Source organism: Nannospalax galili, unplaced genomic scaffold (assembly GCF_000622305.1).
Source record: "Nannospalax galili isolate Female #2095 unplaced genomic scaffold, S.galili_v1.0 scaffold87, whole genome shotgun sequence".
Lineage (NCBI taxonomy): Eukaryota > Metazoa > Chordata > Mammalia > Rodentia > Spalacidae > Nannospalax > Nannospalax galili.
In genome coordinates this window covers 11737154-11755062 of record NW_008360320.1, presented here as the reverse complement: position 1 = coordinate 11755062, position 17909 = coordinate 11737154, and the positions used below count along the sequence as shown (strand labels likewise).

The window sequence follows — 17909 nt, the reverse complement described above, 5'->3', positions numbered from 1 at the left end:
CCCCAAAGAAGAACATTTGACCTAGTGATGCTCCAGAGATTACAGCTATCTATTAGGACACTAGGTAGTGTGTGAACAGCACACCGTAATATCTACAACCAAATCTTCTTGGAGCCACAGGAGGGCTGGGATAGAGTACATTGTTCCTTTTCAGAGAAAAGCTACTGAAGAAGAAAATGGATGGAATGTAGCTCAGTGGTTTTAGCTCTTACTTGGCAGTGTGAGAAGCCTGGGATTTTATACCCAATGCTTAGTAAAAGAAATAATTAGTAAGAAAATATCACCAATCATTATGTTAATAATGTGGAATATTTATTTTATGTTAACCAGAATTCAGAGTCCCTACTTCTGAAGGCTTATTTGTAGAATCTTCCACATAGCTGCACTGCATGTCTCTTTGACAGTTCCCACCCCTACCTAGCATACACATTTTAGAGTATTCTATTACACTAGTCTCCTTCTTAATGCATTTTTAAGTGAGTGTCCAGATGTAACGGACATCAGGATGGCACTTTGAGTCAAACTTTGTTCTTTTTGAAATTAAAAAATATTTTATTGAATTTTTGAGATTTTCATATAATTTGATGGTATATAGATCCCTTCCCCCATCCACACCTCCCTCCACTGCACACTGTCCAATTATATCCACTATGTATAAAATGCAGCTTATAGAGTCTGATTTGTGTCCCCACATGTCCCTTAGCAGGGGTCCATTCACTGGAGCCTGGTCAACCTACCTAGAGTCCTGTCCTTGTGAGAGACTGTCTCACCCTCTAGGCAGCCATCAGTTGCTCAAAGCACACTGTTCTTGTTCTCTCTCCCCAGGCTTTCCTCCATTGCTCCTCTCTAACTGGTCGTCCTCCCACCAATAGCCCCCTTTTGTTCCCTCAAAGGAAATACAGTCAGATGTAACTTGTATTTTTTTTTTAAATCTTTTAGTTTTTAAAAAATATCTTGTGTATGAGCATATTGCCTGCTTGTATGTAAGTGCACCTAAATAATGCAATACCCGTGAAGGTTAGAAGAGGACGTCAAGTTTCCTTGCAACTCAAGTTAAGGATCAGTGTTAGCTGCCATTTGGGTGCTGGGAACTAAATCCCAGGCCTCGTAAAGAATAGTAAGTGCTCTTAACCATTGAGCTATCTCTCCAGCCCCAGAGTATTCTTATTTTTAGAATTGTTGAGCCAAAACACACTTTCTTAAAGGAATGAGTTTCACAGTTAGTGGAAGTCCAGATTTTTCCCATAGTCTACTGCTTGGAAATCGAATGTCAGAGATTATTGACAAAGCATTTTTGACCATAAATGTCAAATTAAAAAATAAAAAAATAGGGGCTGGAGAGATGTTCTGCACAGAACTGTGCCATAGCTCTGTTGGAATGGGAAAACAGACAAGCTCTATCTTCTGCAGAAAGGCTCCCATAAGGGAGGCTTACAACATTAAAAAAAAAAAATCTTAAATAATTTGTGATGATTAAGTTGCTTTGTTAGTATAGGACACAAAATAGCAGGGCATTTGAATTAATACTTTACGTAGTTATGTGATAACTCAATTATCATTAGGGCGACTTCATCTGAAACCATTGCCCATCCATATAACTTTCTCAGTCGTCTTTCAGGTTAATTTGTTGTTGTTGTTAAATTGGTTTTGTTTCAGGTATTTCCTAAAGCTCAAATGGGCATTATAGACGCTTGCTTTACATACTCCTCTTTCTTTGTTAACGTCTCTATATTCCATAGAATGATCGAAAATTATAATACTTTCACTTCCGCTCTGTTAATATGCTGGATAATGCTTCATTATTAAACTGAACCCTTTCCTGACTGGTATTTTCTGAACTAGTATTTTACAGAAACATTTCTTTTGTTTTGCTTTATTTCATTCTAACTTATTTTGTGCGTTCATAGCTCTTATAGCCCAGGTTAACATCAAATTTACTATGTGGCTGAGAATGACTTTGAACTTCTGGTCTTCCTACACTAATTCCCAAATGCCGTGGCTACAAATGTGTGCCTAATTTTTTCCAGTGCAGACTACTGAAGCTACAGCTTTGTGCACACAAAGCAAGTACTCTATGAACTGACAAATACCCTAGCCTGGTAAAATCATCTTTCCCTAGCCAATGTATTTATTGTGATTAAAATGGGAAACTATTGGACTCAGTGTGATATGACTGATTTTTTGTTAAAACAATAAAAATCACAGTGGAATGAAATTGGTGAATTAATTAAGTTGAATATAATTATATGACTATAAGTCAAGGTCTTTGCTTCCTTCAACTTTGTAGGGTTATAGCATAAACATGTCTATCTTGAAATGTTTTCTTTGTAAGACAGATTTGATTTATCATAATTTAAGGATAGGAACAAAATATAGATTTATTGATTTAAGTCTCTTTTGCCTTCATCTATTGATCATATTTTAGAAGGAAGAGCATAACACACACACACACACACACACACACACACACACACACACAGGTACATTCTGAACAATATGGAGAAAAGAGCTCTAGATTTTGATTTCAGACCTCTGGGTTCCAATCCTAATTTTGTTCCCTCAAGATCAAGTCACACTTGAACCATTCAAAGTTCCTGCAGCCCAGCTTGTGAAATCACAGAGCAGGGGCTGCATCTGCGGGGATCATTGTGTATATAACATCAAATATGCTATATAAAATACTGGATCTCATTTGAGAATGTTTTGATTACTGGAAGTCCACTTCTGAGTGTCTCAGTTAAATTTAATTCTGTCCAAGTGTCTCATTAACATGAGTCAAAATGAAAGAAAATAACATTATACTGGAGAATTTATTTAAAGCAACTTCAAGACCAACTGCTCTAAAGCTTGCCCCTCAGGAAATGCATCAACATATGGGAGGATTTCAAATAACTGTGAGACTTAAACTAAAGTTACCTGATCTGTATGCAGAATTCTGTTCTCAGATGTGACAGACTATTGCAGTAAAGGAAAGCTTATTTAAGAGAATGTCGAATCATACATAAATTTAAAAGTAATCATCAGCACATTATTTTGGAGCAAACTATGGAAAATTCTCTTTGAAGATCCATTTATTTATCCAACAAATATTTACTAAGATCTTTTGATATGCCATTGCAAGAATTGGAAGGTAAGCAACAACATAAGGAGTGTACAAAAACAGTGGGGAACCAGACATTACTACAGGAATCAAGTAAATAGGGGTGTGGTTAGGATGGGACCTAGGTGATCTTAAAAAAAATGCTCTTTGACTCATAAGCACTGAAGGCTGAATGAAGTGTGTGAATGACATAGCTATAGATTGTGTAGACTATGGGCTAAGCACAGAAGTGGGGCTTGTGCTGTATCTGGAGGTGGGAAGCTGGGGCACTTCCCTCCACCCTGAGATAAAGTCAGAGACTTATTGGTCAATCTGTTTAAGAAATCATAAGTGACACTGTTCATTATGACTTCTCAGTGCTTAAAATTTCTTTAAATTGGGACCAGTCTTTCTCATAGCAAATTTCCAAAGAGAACTTTGCCTGAAATAATCTCACTTTGGCTGTTTTCTCTAGGCATGAAGGTGCTGCAAATATAAATAATATATACCTTTGGGCTAGGGAGAGAACTTCCTCAGTGAAGGATTTGCTTTGTGTTCACAAAGCCTTGAGGCAGTTTCCCAGAATCCACGTAAAAAATATGGATGTATGGGGTGGCCTACGTTTATTATGCTAGTTCTGGGGGTGGGTGGGTGGATCCTTTGTACACATATAATATGAAACTTAAGCAACAACTAAAAGACTAAAATTTTGTTTTAAATTAATTAGATTCTCTGTCTTTCATTTACTATTTTTTATTTTTATTTTTTGAAATTATGTGCACATATGTGCTAGTGCCTGCGGACTTCAATAAGTGTACTGGATCCCTTGGAGTTGGAGTTACAGGAAGTTGTGAGTGGCCATTTGCATGCTGAGAATCAAACCTGGGTCCTCTATAAGAGCACAACTTGCTCTTAGCTGCTGAACCATCTCTACAGCCCCTTCCATACAATGTTAATTGTCCTTAAAAACTATTACTTTTTTTCAGGGCTGGACAGGTTTAGCAGTTAAGCGCACTGACTGCAGAGGACTCAGGATCAAATCCCAGCACCCACAGGGCAGTTAACAACTGTCTGTAACTCTAGTTCTAGGGGATCTGATGCCCTCTTCAGACCTCCGTGGGCATTGCACAGCATGGGTGCACTTAACATACATGCAGGCAATACACTCCTGCTCATAAAATAAAAATAGGTTTTAGAAAACTGTCACTTCCAATATGATAGAACAAAAAGCAGTGTACATACACACATATGCTTACACATGTGCACAAATGAGAGAGCACACACACAGAAAGAGAAAGAGAGAGAAATGAGAGAGAGACAGAGAGAGAGAGAGACCAAATAAATATCAAGCCATGTTGCCAGCACCAACATCAGCAAACAGACTCTGTTCTATTGCAAAGCAGCCTGGGAGGCTAAAGGACTTGAGCTTCTTTTCATTTTTGCTGTTGCAATAGGCTTTCTCTAAGTTTACTACTTAAAGGAGTATTTGCAGTGAGAACAAAAGAAAAAGCACTGTCAGGAATATTTCTTTCACGTTAGATAAAATGGTTCATTCAAAATATTTAAGTAAGCTAGTGAGTAAAATAAATGTAACTAATGGCTACTGGTTTAAAGTAGAGATCTGTCAATTGTCATACACGTAGATCCATGGGTACCCAATGTTAAATATGATGGCCAGTGTAGGAATCAAGCAGGAAACCTACAATCATTTGTGGGCCGTAAGTCAGTGCTTCAACACATTATTGAATTTAGTTCCTAAGTGAGACTTGACTACTTCTATTATAAAGCATTTTCAAAATATAGAAATCCATGGTTACAGAGTTCTCAATGAAATGTCTTTGGTGTCAGAGACCGCACCATAGTTGTAATGGGCAACCTTTCCACATAGAATAATTCAGTATAATTTCATTTCTACTTATGATGTAAAATCATGAGAAACCTATTAGCATCTAAATTCATGCACAACATGCTGGAACATCTTGAAAAACAATTGCAAAATTAAGTTCATAGAAATTTCAGTGTGTGCATGTACAGCAACTGGACCTGTATGGGGCAGGTTCCTTGAAAGAATTATGGAAAGCATGAGCAGAAAGAAGTGATTCCTTAACATGGTAGTGCTCTCTTTTACTGAAAACATTCCCTATAGGCATCCCAAAAAGAAACAGGAGTAAGCGTCAGAACTTAGCTGTCGAATGTACTATGTTTCCACCTTGGATGATTCATTTACCAAAAAGCCTCTATCAAGGACAAAAGAAATAGCCAGACAAAATGATATACACACCATTGATCTCATCCTGAAGCACAAGGCTTAACCTACTTCGGTGTTAGAGGAAGACTGTCACATGTTTTTCATGGTCATTCGAACCGTACAGCTGTCGTTTGGGACTGCAACAATGAGGCCAGTGTAGGAAGGGAAGAAAGACACTGCTACACTTGGATGTGGACAATTGCTTCATTCATGGCTGTTTCAGTTTGGAAGATTTGAAGACCTTAGCAATAGTAATTGCTAAATAAGAAAAAGGCAAATAGATCTCTCAGAGGTCAATTTCAGTGATTTAAAAAAGAAAGCAATGCTGGAAGGCTGCTCCATTGAAAACAGGAAGAGTCTGGTGAAGTGTCCATCACAAAAACAGCCAAAATGACCACTTTCTTCTAAAACCAAAGGTCCTAAACTAAAGCCATTTAACATAGAACTAGTAGAGGACAGGGGATTTAAGTGTTTGTTATTATTGGAATTTCTATTCATTTTGCCTTTGTGATTTTTAGACAGTCTTATAAAAGAAAGCTCAATCCCGAACTTGTTTCCAAAAGACTGCATCTCTTTGCTTATCTCTGAACAACTGCCTCAATTCCAATAACAATAGTACACAGAAAAGGAAAAGACCAGAGAAAGGGTGAATCAAACTCAGTTTTGCTCTCACAAAAAGCTTTTTCTATCCTTCAGAATAAAGATCGTAAACTTTTATCAATTAGCCAACTGGAATAATCCACTGCTCCTTAGGGTAATACCACTTTGAAGGATGCTCTTTGGGTTATGTTACGGCATGTTTCTTTTTTAAGAGATTTCTTTCTTCCTTTCTTACTTCTTTCAACTGCTTCCTAGATGGTTTTATAAGAAAGAAGCAGGTCAGCATGCTCTTGGCAGGCTTTAATCTATCCCTTTATCTGATTCCCTTATAGAGACAGTAATTTTCCCAGCTTTTACCTGAGTGATAGGAAAAGAAGAGCACTTACTGTGCTAATATTTTAGGGCACAATTCATGCTCAACATCTCTCTCCCCACCTGTGACTGGTCTTTTTATAAGCACATGATCAGCCTTGAAGAGAGAAATAGGTAAGAATTATATAAAACTATATAACAAATACTTGTGTATTTATATAAATAACTGTAAGTATATAAACATAGTTAAATAAAAGGTAATGAAAAGTAAGCATGACTTCCGAGCTCAATCTGAGCAGGGTGAAATGTTGCTGTGCTTGGCGCTTGCTTAGTCTTAGGCATGACTCTTGACAAAGCCCTCTCACCATCCTAGCTCATGTTGCCTGAGCCCTCTGCTCCTGCACATTCCCCAGCAGTCCTGCAAAAATCTCTCACTAACTCCATGAGCCAAAACCAGACATTCTTCTCTTTCTGTCTTACATCAAATGTATGTTAAATATAAAATGCATATCGTATGGATTTTAATTGCTTTCCCTTTTTCTGAATTGTTCTAAATTTTCAAAGACAAGGATCACAATATGAATGACAGAAAACTGGAGAAATTTTAATCCTTATGTACAGCTATTGCTTTCCCATTTTCTTATTGCTGATGGCTAAAGAAACACTGTGTACTGTGTTCAAATAATTTTAGAGTTATTTTCAGTTTGAAATGATCTTAATCGTGTGTGATGCTTTCTTCCTTCTGTTATCTCTTTACTTGTTTATTTAGCACCAAATTAAATAGTAAATCCAAATAGCAAATCAGAGCTAGAAATGAAAGAAAATTAGTAAGATTTTCATGCGACTGATACCTAATTTCAACCCACATTTTTGAATTATATTTCCATGAAAGACAAGTTCCATTAGGTGCAGGAATGGAGATTTTAATTTCATATAATCTTATCTCAGATTATTTCATTTTGTGAGTCAGAATCATTTTTTAAAATTTATGTTTATTTTTATTTGATGTGTGTGAGTGCTTTGCCTGCATGTATATGTGTGCCATGTGTATGCAGTGCCTGCAGAGGCCAGAAGAGGGCATCAGATCCCCTGAAACTGAAATTATAAGATTGGGGTCTATTATGTGGCACTGGAAACTGAACCCATGTCCTACATAAGAGTAGCAAGTGTTGTTAATCACTGAATCATCTCTCCAACCTCTAAATTCACTGTTAATAATTATATATTTAATAATTATAATAATGATTATAATAAGATGCACGTATAGTCATTGGAAATAATTGAATATCAGGCCCAGTAGACCATATATTTCATGGGAATAGATACTGAACTCTATGAGAATATGTTATACATTATACATATATATAATTCGTGTATATGTATAATGAGGAAATCATAAATTTATACTTATATAATAATTTAATAATTATATATATGGAGAGAGAGAGAGAAAGACCATGCCTGCAATTAGGAGAATGAAACAGGATGATAAGCACTGGGTTTAATAGACGTTTAATTGGCATTTTTCCATTTGCTCAAGGAAAGAAAATTCACACCTTTAGAAATGAGGTGTTTTTTGTTTTTTTGTTTTGTTTTGTTTTGTTTTTTTGGTGAGGGACAGTGGCTTCCTGGGATCCTTAGCATTGCTTGTTTCTTCTGACAATGGATCCTGATCCTGTATTAGGGGCTATGGTCCTGTTAAACAGGTCTGCTTAGGCGTTTAATCTTTTTGGCCTCAAAATTTCGTCTAAGGATCTTTATAACCTGTATAACCTGTTGGTGTAATTTTAACCTCAGTCTTTCTGATGATACTACTGAGAAGGAGATGCTTTCTTTCACATTAGGTAATTGAATAGTAATATTAAAAATCCTTTAGAATAGAAGCCCAGAGCAGCAGGAACCAACCTGTCCTCAAAACATCATCTTTCCTTTTCCGGAGCTAAAGGGCATGGTGAGGGGCTTGTGGGCTCGCAGCCATTCGGTCAAGCGACCACTGCAGATGGTGCAGGTCTTCAGACTCAAGAAGACAGTCACAGCAATGGCGAACTGCAAAGGGGAACCAGCCTCATCAAGGTGAACGGTTGGCGCCTGGAGACGATCTAGCTGCGCTCTTAGCAGGGCAAGTTAGGTTTGCCAGAATGTGGACATCAGGGTCCCTGTGAAGGGTGGTGGTCACGTGGTCCAGATTTACGCCATTCGACAATCCATCTCCAAAGTCCTGGTGGCCTAGGTCCACAAATATGTGGATGAGGCCTCCAAGAAGGATATCAAAAATATTTTTATTCAGTATGATTGGACCCGCATGGTAACTGATCTCTGTAGCTGCGAGTCCAAAAAGTTTGGAGGTCCTGGTGCCGGTGCTTGCTACCAGATATCCTACTTATAAGCCCATTAAGAGGATCAAGATCAGGGTTTACCTTTGTCATGAACACTGTGGGATTGTAACTGAAAAAAAAGAAAGAAAAGAAAAGAAAAGAAAAGGGAAGAAAGAAACCAACTGTGCTAGAACTCAACAAACAGAGGAACTACTGCCAGCCTACACTTAGGTTTAATCCAGATTCATTTTGGTAATGGACCCTAAGATTTCATATACATGATCCACTAGCATTGCTCTTGACTAAACCACTTGGGATTGAGTTTCTATCCTTTGACAAGTAAGTAGGAAAGTGGAACAGTGAAATCACGAATAATGTCAATTAAATTGTCCTAAAATCTGGCTCCAAAGTTATCTGCATCACCACAGAACTTGCTTGAATCATAAATTTTAAGTGATACCAATATGTTCTGTTCCAAATCCTGAGTGGGCCTGTCATCTGAGGCCTTTTGTGAATTTCAGACAATGTATTTTGATGTATTTAGATTCCCTCCCCTATCATACCTGCCCAATTTTATGTTTATATATATATATATATGATACATATGCATGTATGTATATGTATATATGGAGGGAGAGAAAGAGAGAGTCACTTTGTGTCCCCAAATGCTCTTCAGCGTGGGTAGATCTCCTACAGACCCACAACAGGCCAACATGCAAAGAGTAAGAGGCTTATCTGTGAATAGGATACCTATATCAAACTTCTGCCTCCCAAGGCTCAAGGATCATAGAGCAAGTGGGGTGGAAAGGTTGAAAGAACTAGAGGTGGTAAATTATGACAAGGAAGTAATTTTCCAGACAGCTGGTCAGTTGCTCATATGAGCTCACAGCCATGGCGACAGCATGTACAAGTCCCATGCAAGTTCAAACCAGAAAAAATTCCTAGTATAGACATGGACAAGTGGTCTAGGGGACCCTACCTGAGAAACTATTAGCATGTAATGGCTGCTGGAAAGGGGAAGAGTAAGTCTCATTTACGGGTGAGATTCTGAGTAGGTTGACCTGTGTTTAGCAATACCTCCTGTTGCACATCAGGTCTGAGAACCCTTGTTCTAGTTCTCTTCTATCCACAGAAATAATATAAGGGTATACCAAATTCTTTGCATTCATAAAGCTTCTGTTGGTGCTAATTTAATCAATTTTAATTGTTTTTATTTATTTTATTTTTATCTACCATCAATGTTTGGACAGGACTCAGGACAGAGAGAGATTTGAGTAGGTATGAATAACTCATGAACGAGAACCAGAATGCAGTACTAGAAAATGCATCTTCAAGATCAGACCTTATCTAAGTCTTGGGCCAAACTTACATTACATATCTCAAAAATTGGAGAAACTGCTGAAATTCAGAATGCAATTGTGATTCCTAGAAGAGTTGGACCCAAGGAGATATTTAAAAGGTGATAGAGATCAATAGGAGAAGTCATGGGCTCAACTATTGGAAAGATAAAACGTCTTTATAAGGTCATGTGTGGGAAGCTAGGGGGAGACAAAGTCAGAAACCAGGACCCAATCAGTGAATAATTTTCTTAAAAATTGCAGGTTTGATAGGTTCTTCTGCCTCCTGCAAGCTGCTTTTCGCAGTTTGCAACAGCTTTTATCTTATCTGTGAGCAACACTACTTCAGCGGATGACATCTGTTTCCATCCTGCCAGGGAGCCTCTTGTCACCAGTGAACTAATGACATAGACAGAGATCCAAATGACTGTCAGATCTGCCAGGACTCAGGATAGTTTTTTCAGACTTCAGCAATCTCCTCTGTCCTATGTGTCATAAGGTCTGACATCTTCCCACCCACTGCTATTTCTTCTCTAATACTGAGTCAACTTCCCACATGGTAAGATCACATAGAAATCGAAGCTGAAGTGGTTATTAAAAATATAATCATGTTAGTGCTATAAATCTCAGAATTTAAAAGTATTTGGGGCATGAAGGGGAAATGATTAGGATATTAACTACAATTCTAAATGAGATTAGTACATTTTAGCATTGTCTAGAGACATAGAACACGTACATATTTAACACTGGGTACTGGGTTTCTAAATGCCAATATAAAATAACTATGATCTTGGATTACTTGTTTAAGTGAGGCAGCTAGACACTAAATCCCAAAGCCTTGCTTTCTGTTTTTCCTAGTTTACCTCTGTGACTGCCTTCAATTTCATCAGCACATCCTGGTAGCGGAAGTCATTGCAAGAAAGACAATGATTTGATGAGTGAACACAAAAAGCACTTTGACGAAGAGTTAGCATCAAAGATGAATCATTGAGTATTAACAAAATGCATGCTGTTTTACCCTGTAAATAAACTCTATCAAAATAAAAATCAACAGGTGGCAAGTTATAGACATTTGAAAATAAATTCTCATGCCACTTAAACATAAATGACTGTATACATGAAGGAAGGAAAGAGCAGGTTGTGAGGACTCTAAATAGTTATCCAGAAGCAGTTTTATGCAGTTTAATGCAGTTTAGCGACTGCTCAGAAAAGCAGAGCACATTTTGTTACAGTCAGGTGAAAATGAGTTACAGGCTCTCACTCTAACATACCAGCCTCCTGAGGTCCAACAGGGCCTCAAGATTCATGCATTCTTTCAGAAATGTAGCCTATGCAAGTTGAACACTCACTGTGTGCTGACACTGTCCAGGCACCAAAGCTAAACCAGTGAATGACTATTCACTTGTAACTGTCTTCAGTAGAACCCACAGGAAGATCATTGCTCTAGTCAGCAAACATTTTTCAGTGTATTCTAAAGTCTTTTAGGTGCAAACTATGACTCCTCAAACACAATTTAGAAGCACTTTTTTTTTTTTTAAATTGTAGCTACTTGTTGTTTCCTCCACAATATTGCATATTTAAGCCTGCTATTTTTATATCCTCTCCTTCTAGTTTAAAGCCTTGTACATAATAGGTGCTCAATAAATACTTAAGAATTCCAAAGTACCCATTATGCATAATCTGTATACATATTATGTGTATATATATAGGCTGTACATATTGACAGACTATAAACTTTGACAATGAAGTTAAGTCCAACATAAACCAGTTTAACTCAGCTTTTTCTAACTAATCATCATTAATAGACTTTTCCACTTACAAAAACTTTTAAGGATACCTTCAGCTCTTCTTTGAAGACAGGAAAAAGACAAGTATAACTATAAAACAACATGAAATATAATTTAAAAGGCAGTTTAAAGAGAACAAAGAGTGTTAATTGATGCAAGAAATCAATCTTTGATTTCTTATGGGAAGAGCCTAAGAATGAGCTAGATTTTTACATCATACCTTCTCTTGAGTGATGCAATATTGTACAAGCAAATTTTTATCCACCTGAAATTCCCATTTGTTTTTCATGACATTGATTTCTGTTTGGGCCCTGGTATACCTTTCAAATGTAAGGATCTCTGAAAGAATTTTAAATCCTGAACAAGAATCATTTAAGGCAAGAGCAGTCTGATGACACCTGTCATATTAGTAGGTTCAGGCTGATTCTGCACAGAGACACACTGGGGTCATGTTAGCAAAGGGAATGCAATAGAGAGCTAGAGAGTGAGGAGGAAACACGATGTGGCTACAGCCATTTCTGTCTAATAGAGACTTCACATTGGGTTAGAAAAGATCTAAAATACTAGCTGAGTAGACAACTGCATGGTTCTGTTAAGAGTTTTTCATCTCAAGAAGAGTTCCTTCTTTACCTCTTCAATTATACAACCAATGCTGCAGAAGAGTTTTAAAAGTAGCAAAGTACTCATTACTATTATATAGTTTGTTACCAGGAAGAAATCATTAGTGCTAAAGTTTGGGTTTCTACGAAAACTACACTTGTTAGACTCTCGGATGATGTGAGTCAACACTCTAAGTGTTTATGCGTTCAGTTGACCAATTATATTCGTTATTCTGGATGGCGTGGTTTAAAGAGGAGGAATTCGTGTACTATATGAATGAAGTTATTTCAAGGATCATTTGAGAAAATACCTAAGTAGTTTTGACTAAGCAAAGCAAACGATTTTGCAAATATTCACATATATGCGGTAGAATTGAGGGCTAAGATCAAGGGAGTTGAATTAATTTGGAAATTCTAATGAACATCAAATGTTTTTCGGTGTAAGCATATCACCTATCAAGAATATAAACTACTTCTATGTGCTTTTTTGAATCTGAACTTCAAATTTACCCAGGGATAATTTTTTGCATTCATTTGCTTATTACTATTGTTGGTAGTTTATGTCACTTTCTCTTCTTAAATGAAGCAGTTGTCTTTGCTGTCTTGTGTATTTCAGTCAACTGATCATTGTTACGCTTACTTGCACCCTTACCCCCCCATATCTGCCCTCTCTCAATAGCCCCCCCCCACCAGTTTTCATGCATTCTGTCTTCTAGGTTAAAGCTTATGGTGCCAAATTTCTTTCCCCAAATGTCCCTCAGTGTGAGTGCATACACTGGAGCCTGGTCAACCTAGCTAGTATCACTTTCTTAAAAACAAACAAACAAAAACAAAAAACCAAAAAAAAAAAAACTCTCTCTCTTCCAATACTCATCGGTTAGTTACCAGTAGTTTCTCAGCTAAGTTTGCAGCTCCTTGTCCATTTACACACTTCGATGCTGATTTTTGTCTAGTTTGAACTTGCATGGGTCAAAGCAAAATAGAAGGCAGAAAGACTATTAGTGTATCTCTGAATTCTCATCAGCAAAAACCACAACTGGCCAAAGTGCAGACACTATGAGACTGTAGAATGTGTGTCCCTGTGTAGGACACCTATATCAAGCCTCTGCCACCCAGGGCTCAGGGACTATTGTAGAAGAAGGGACAGAAAGTCTGAAAGAGCCAGAGAAGGTGGATGACCGCAAGGAAACAGAGTTTTCTAGACAACTGGGAAGTTACTTTTATTTATTGGTTTTTGCTGGTACACACAGACATTTAACTGTCTTACAACTTAATTATGTGGATGATATAATTTTCATAGTTTTATAGATTGAATGAGACAGTATTCAAAGGCTATAATATTATTTCATGTGTCAAAAACAGACAATCTGGAGCCAAGGACTTATTTCTAGCTATTATGTATCCACCCTTTGGATAGTAATTTAATGGATTCTATTTCACACATGAAAAATGAATGCTTCCATAAATGTAAACAAGACAGACTTAAACAAAATCACATTAAATAAATACTTGACTCTAGTAGTATATGAATATTTTCCATTTAGTAAAGTGGTGAGTTGTAGTCAGACATAAGAGACAAAAATCTTTAGACAGTAAGGTTTCTAATTTTCCAGTTCTTACAGAGTAAAAGCAAAAATCTGCAGGTCTGTTGAATCTACAGGTACTGTTTGGAGAGGTTTGCAAACTCTTGAACAAAAAATGCAGATTGTCATTTACACAACACTCAATATCACTCTATTATGGCCATAACACTGAAAAGTGGTTAATTTCAGCTCTGCTTCTCTACAGTCTCTGTGTGTAGCTTTCATCCAGCAGTGCCCAGTGTCCAGCTATATCTTTGTTGCAATCTGTGCGCTTTGTCACTCTGACACAGTCTGAGCTCCTTATTCTTGTTTCTACTGTGTTTCATCCTGACATCTCAAGACTTCCACTCCGACTTGTGGAGCTCACATCTCTCTTTTCTTTACTCTTTTACTTTCATCATTCCTTCTCTCTCATCTTGATACTTGTGACTTTTCACTCTAATCATCATGCTTCCATTCAGTTCTCTTCTTAGGAAATTTGCTTTCTAATGTGTAAACATTGATGTGCATTTCTTTTTTTTTTAAATTTTTAATTGAATTTTTGTGTTTCAGACATAAAATCATCTTTATACCCCCTTCCCCTTTGGCACCCTCCCATTACCCCCCACTGGAGTTCATACATTCTGTCATTTGTATCAAGACCTATCATGTAAACTTAGTGTCTCAAGATGTCCCTCAGTGCAAGTTGGTCCACTGGGCTTTAGTCAGTCTATCCAGAGACTTATTGGCAGCTGATTGCTGCTGGGTGAGGAAGAGCTGTGCATTTCTTTAACTGGTGAGTTGGTTTTGTACTCTGGATCACACCTTGAAAACAGAACAATGGAGCTATTCTCCTTCAGGGAGTTTTCCAAACCCATTCTTCTAAGTGGGTGAATTTAAAGTTTGTCATCAGAAAAGTAAGGGACACATTACCTATTGCACGCCTCCTCTGCCACCTTCCACTTGAACTCTCTTAGATGTTTTCATTTGCGAGCAGTTCTTGCCAGCACAAACCTAAGAGTAATGTTTTCCAAAGCTCCCTGAACAGACGCAGTGCCTGGGGAACAGTTACTCTGAGAATAAGCTATCACTACACTTCGTTCTTTGTCCGAGCAGCTGATAGTGATATAGTTTTCTGTATTCACTAGTATCTAGATTTTCTGTCTTTGAATACATGAAAAGACATTAGAGGAAGGACATATGAACAATTTTGAGAAATTAACATTGTGTTAGTATGTGCATGCACAGCTTTTGGAAGACTTTAGGAACTGCAATCAGACAAAACAAATAAAAAACATATTGTAACTGAAGGGTTTTGAGATCTATAGCTAAATGAGAGTACAAATACATTAACAGGTTTTTTTAAAATATTTTATTTATTATTTTTATTTTATGTGTATGCGTGTATGCCTGCAGGATTTTTATTGCTGCTGATTATTTTTGTTTACTTATTCATCTATTTTAGTTGTTTTTTCTAGGCTGGATTTAAAAATCATCTCTCTGATGCACATGAAGGGAGATGTATCTTATGCTGATCTCTGTTAGAGATTGTACAAGGGATGTCATAAGGAAAATTGATTATTTAGTTTAACTATGCAGTCTGGATGTTTTCATATAAATATATAACACTTAGAGCTGGAGAGATGGCTCAGCAGTTAAGAGGACTTCCTGCTCTTGAAGAGGACCCAGGTTCAGTTGCCAGCATATACCTAGCAGCTAATAACCATCCATAACTCCAGTTCTAGGAATCCAATGCCCCCTTCTGATCTCTGTGGGCATTGTACAAGGTAGGTACACTTACATACATGCAGGCAATTCACTAATACACATAAAAATCAAAATAATGAATAAAACATTTTTTTAAATGTAAAACATTTGAAAGAAGAGTCCATTGGTTTTGACTTTCTATCAGAAAGTAGAGAAACATAAGTCTTAAACCTAATTAAGACTAGTCAAGGGAAAAAATGTAGTTTCCTATTTATATCCAATCATTATAAATACATTACATTGATACATACATTGATATAAATCTGATAACACAGAACTGTCTTTCACTTGCAAAAATGGAGCTGCAGAAGATTCATTGTACTAGTTAATTAAAAAAAAAAAAAAACATTACCTGAGAACTGTATGTCAGATAGCTCACCAATGTATACCAAGCAAAATAATAGTGTGTTTCTAACTGTGAACATTCAAACCTCTGGAAAATGTATTAAGTATACAACAAATGTTTGCACTAGAAAATAGAATTTCTACGTCACTGGGAAATTACAATAGATCCCTTTAAGGAATGAGTTTTCTAACATTTGCAACTAACTTTGCTGTAAATAATTCCAAACTATTCTACAGATTGTCTGATGTTCTTAAATAGAGTATGTCAAAAGTTCTATTCAATTCTGTTGGCTCAGGGCTATGATTTAATGCTGCTCATTTGGAGGTAAGTTTTACAATATTCCTTCGACCCCTTTATTCCTCTGTGACCTCTGTCATGAACTCAGAGGCTTAGGTGAAGTGTCCTCAAATATTTGTATTCCTATTCTAAAATAGCTACACAATTTGGAAAATTAAGAGGTTGGTCCTAGACATTTGATTTTCTTTTCTCCATGTCATTGCTTAATACTCTTAACTCCCCTAAATGTCTCATCTCCCAAAGGCTTTATTCTGGCCCACTTTCACTAGAGACAAATCATCTCAGTGTATCAGTTTAAGAATTACCTAGGGCCATATTGGTCTTGAGTCATATCTTTTGAGTCAAAATTAATGGGTCAGTTATTTATCTCAGAGGATTTTATAGAAATATAGACATTTTAAATAAAATACATATGCAAATGCATATGCACTGTGTATGAAATATTTTCATACATAATAAATATACGCTGCTACCTAGGTACAGATATTTTGGAAAGTGCCTAATCTAATGGTTTTTTTTCTTGAATACATAAGCTAGAGCTCTACTATAAATCTGATGTGTCTCTACCCATTGGAATGTCAAGTCATATGACATAAAGATTAAACATTTGGGACTGATTTAATAAGAAAAAATGGAACAAGGCATAGGACTGTAAACACTATGAAAAATTTCAGCTATCTGTAAGGTAAGATCTACCATAGATTTCTGAATTCATGTACTATTTGCCTTTTATTCGCAACCACATATTAACAATAAATTGTAATGCTAAATACATTTATTTTATAGGATGCACAACCTTCAGTCCTAGATGTTTGTGTAAAGAAAAATATATCTTAGCTCACGACCCAGTAGAATCCTTTAAATCCTCTGACAGGCTCTCAGTCTATCAGGAGAATTATTTTAAAACCTTCATTTTTTTTTTTTTTATCTGAAACGTATCTGATAATATCAGCCTGGAGCCACTTCATATGGCCCATCCTCTGTGCAGGTGGCAATGTATGCCTAAGAAATGTGATCGGCACTATCCACATACAAAGCCTTAAAATCTTTCCAACTATATTCATTTCATAACTGTGTATAAGATATTTTTGCTTAGTAGACCTTGAAAATGTTTCTCAGAAAGTTATTCCATTTTGAATAAGCTGACTGCCATGTCCATCTTCAGAATCTCTTAGGTTGGAGGTGAGAGATGCAGTCTTTGCCCTGAGGTTTCCTCTTGAAGAAAAAGAGAAGAGACAATAGTACAGAGCATAGGAGAATTTATCAAGGAGAGATTAATAAACTTTTTTTGGATTTAAAACAACATATTTTAGATTCTTCTATTAACACAAAAATATAAATCTTTAGAATTCACCCTGAGCATGTTCAAATATAATAAAAATGAGGGACTTTCTTAGGCAATGAAACTGACATAGACCCTGGTATGGAATCAGACTTTTGGATACTTGAATTTCACCCAATTTCTCTCTTTGCATTCTACTTTACATTGCAAATGAATTCTGAAAGATATGCTACTATTTATCACATCAACTTTTATCATCCTTCAACAATACATACTGGATAGGAAGAAAACTTCTCTACATAAAGTATTGTGGTAGCGAGAGATAAAATAACACTGTCATTTTTTAACAGCTGGTGTTAGTGTGTAGCACCAAGAACT

General features: G+C 36.7%; 1 protein-coding gene and 1 pseudogene across 1 annotated transcript in view; one reads left to right on the top strand and one right to left on the bottom strand.

Annotated features, from left to right (window-relative positions):
* The window catches only part of Lrp1b (LDL receptor related protein 1B), a 2166816-nt gene that overhangs the window by 1482183 nt on the left and 666724 nt on the right, over nucleotides 1-17909 (bottom strand). The window lies entirely within an intron of this gene.
* Nucleotides 8147-8625, top strand: LOC115068767 (annotated as a pseudogene).